Here is a 3,331-nt window from a genome sequence, read left to right as displayed (position 1 = left end):
GGAGGAGGCACATTTCTTGCCGGGAGTGAAGAATATTCCTTTTTGTGTAATATATGAAGTGTGCCTGTTGAAAGAGTACAATGCACAATGCCTCCAGAAGAGAAATCCGAAGACGAATGTGCAAAAGCTGTGTGGGGCGAGGAACCCTTTGAACTGGAGGGAAAGGGACTGATATTTCAGCAGGGCTTGTTTCTGGAGGCTCAGCGTAAAGGAAGCTGCCATGAGATGACATAAGACAGGTGAGTGGACACCATCTCACCAGTTCTGTGCAGGACTTGGACCTGCTTGGCTCTTGGAGACATTTGAGCTTCTGACTCCTGCTCAGTCCTCCAGCTTCCTTCAAAGCTTCCTTCATTGTGTCCCTCCCCGCCCCCGGAAATCTACCCCCCTACCCCTGTTGTTCTCCAGGACCCTAATGGAAACTACTCTTTTGCTGTTGCCTGAAGCTCTTTTCTCCATGAGGATCAGGAATCAATCTGATCTGACCTGGGACAGCGGTGACACTGCTACCAGTAAAGCATCAATGGACTTGCTTGGGAGGGACTCGGGGGCGGTGAAGGTTGGCCCCCACCTTCATCAGTTCTACCCCAAATGTCCTTTCTGAACTTTAAAATGGCAACTGATCAGTCAGATCCTAAGTCTCCTATGTTGACCAGCTGGAGCTTTCACTGAATCTTGCAACCCAAGACCCGCCATAAACCCCTCCTGGCAGGCCCCTGACTTCCCACCAGTCCAACTGAGCCATTGAATATGCCCGAATCGCTTTAGGCTCATTCAAACACTGGCATTCCTTGAACAGACTCTACTTTGTCACGGCATATTACTATCTTAAAGGATGAATACAATTTGTACTTACTTACATATTTATTTTTAATTCTCACCAAATGACTTGCTTAGACAGAAGAAGGGAGAGAGAGATCAGTTGCTTTCTGTACGTGCCCAACTGGGGATCAAACCCAGGTATGTGCCCCGACCACGAATCGAACTGGCGACCTTTTGGTGCACAGCATGATGCTCAACCAACTGAGCCACTCTGACTAGGCTGTGCTTATTTTATTTCAGATTTTTACATTTTTATCATAGAAAACAGTGGTCTGTCGTTTTCTTTTTAAGTTTTAGTAACAAGGAAAATGAAATGGGAAGTTCTTCAAAAGTTTGAAAGAGTTGCAACATTCAATTTTTGCTTTTTTTAAATGTATATTTTGCAGTGATTTTGGAGTTATAAAAAATGTTGTAGCCCTAGCCGGTTTGGCTCAGCATATAGAGCATCAGATTGCAAACTGAAGGGTCTCGGGTTCGATTCCAGTCAAGGGCACATGCCCGGGTTCAGGCTCAATTCCCAGTAGGGGGTGTGCAGGAGACAGCTGCTCAATGATTCTCTCTCATCATTGATGTTTCTATCCCTCTCCTCCTCTCCCCTCCTCTCTCTGAAATCAATATATATATAAATGTTGCCTAGGGTTGCCATAAAATGAAGCCAGAAAAAGAAAACAGAAATATTAGTCAGAGGCAGAAGAGGAGAAGTCAAGGGAGATAATTCTCAAGGAGGGGTAGCATCAAATGCCACAGTGAGGTAAGAAATGAGGGCACTGGATTTGGCATTTGGGGTTTCCTTGGTGATAGTTTCAGAGCACTGAAACATAAATGTAGGATGAGGAAGTTGAGACGACTAGACTCCTCTTTGAAAACATAAGGCAGTGAAAGGAAGGAGAGGGACAAAAATAGACGTACTTTTAAATGAAGCAACAACAGAGCTGTACACAGTGGTACAAAATCAGGTGCCACACGAGTGACAGGACACCTTGAGTCTTACCAGCTGCTTCGGGGAGGTGGGAGTCAGATGCCCGAGTAGCTGCAGTTCTGAGTTCCCGCCAATAGGTGTCAGGTGCTGCTCAGATCTCCTGGTTGGTGGTCTGTCCGCTTGGGACAGGGGACACAGGTGGAGCTCATTGAGTGGGTGGGATAACATGAAAACGCAACATCTGGGCCACACCTGCTGATGGAGAAGAGAACGCCCACCTGTGAGGGGAGGCAGGATGGGACTGAGTGGGCTTCAGGGGCTGCTCAGCTTCCTGGGAGTGACCTAAGGGGCACCTCTGCTTCAGCTTTTCTCTCCCTGCAGTTTCAGGAATACCGAGGACAGGGAAGAAGTCCAGGATGCCATAACCTCTCTAGCATTTTCTTCACCCTTCAAAGCGATCTCATAATGCAACACGTCAATCTGGTACACAAGTGTGTCACTCTTGCTACCCTGTTCCTCATTCTAGAGCAGTTCTACCCCTTCCCCCATCCTCCCCCTCGCCCCCCTCCAGGCTGGCCACCTCCAGCTCTCTCCTCCCCACCCGCTCTCGCTTCCGCGGTGGAAAAGTAGGGATTGGGAGACTACAGTCCTTGTCCACCCTCATCAAGTCCCATGACCTTAGGCGTATCCTCTGCCTTTCATGGCCTTGGTTCCTTATTTGTAAAATGGTGGTGGTGGTGGTGGTGGTGTGAGTGTGTGTGTGGGGTGGGGGGTTCAGTGGTGAATGAGGAGAAGCACTAGATGGTTTTGAGCCCCTTTCCACCACCTCTTACTACCGGCGGGAACAGTCCTCCGTGTTCACCCAGCGAACTTTCTGTTTTAGGCCTTTGGGGAAGTTGCTCTTTTGCTATTTAGGGAGCCAGGGACAGCCAAGTCATCGGTGCTCACATCTCTCAAGCTCAGGTAGGGCTGTGGCTTCTGACCAACAATAACGAACCAGCTTCTGACAGCTCCTGCGGCGGCCTCGTCCAGGAGTGGCCGTGAGAGTTTCAGCCTGGCCAGCTGTCACCTCTGAGTCAAGTGCCGCCTGGCACCGCTGGGGCTGCCCGCACAGCAGCAAACCTGCTCAGCCCCGTTTTGCAAACGAGGACACTGAGGCACGGGGTGTGCTCTGACTTCCAGGGCTCTGCGACCCACCTCCTGGCATGACCACCTCTGCTGCGTGGTCTGCGGGGAGAGAAGGGGAGGCCCGAAGAGGCCTGGACTCCGGCGATGCCCCCTCTCCCTTCAGGGGCGAGAAACGGAGGCAGTGACAGCCACTTGAAGGAGGCGGGAAAGCCAGACCCGCGGCGGGGAGTCTGGACTGGCCGGTGCTTCTCGGTCCCCGCGGAAGGTGAGGGTCAGGGCGTCTTTCTGCTCGGAGGGGGCGCAGACATTTTACATGTTCAGAGCAACGACAGAAAATAGAAGTGGTAAAAGGAAGTGGGGCGCTGGGTCTCCGCGCGAGAAGGAAGCAGCTCCTCGGAGCTTCCCCTTTCTCCTCCTTCCCCGACGCCCCCACCCCAGCCTGGCCCCTGCCCCGCCCACCTC

At 51.5% G+C, this 3,331-nt stretch overlaps 1 protein-coding gene across 1 annotated transcript in view; it reads left to right on the top strand.

Moving 5' to 3' along the window:
• The first annotated feature begins 2,666 nt into the window (after positions 1 to 2,666).
• PIK3R5 (phosphoinositide-3-kinase, regulatory subunit 5) overlaps positions 2,667 to 3,331 on the top strand; it is a 71,023-nt gene continuing 70,358 nt past the window's right edge. The window contains exon 1 of the mRNA XM_005878851.2: positions 2,667 to 3,134. The gene's annotated coding sequence lies outside the window, so the exon portion shown is untranslated. The remainder of the gene's footprint in view (positions 3,135 to 3,331) is intronic.

This window comes from Myotis brandtii, unplaced genomic scaffold (assembly GCF_000412655.1).
Source record: "Myotis brandtii unplaced genomic scaffold, ASM41265v1 scaffold573, whole genome shotgun sequence".
NCBI lineage: Eukaryota > Metazoa > Chordata > Mammalia > Chiroptera > Vespertilionidae > Myotis > Myotis brandtii.
This window is presented reverse-complemented; position numbering and strand designations above follow the sequence as displayed.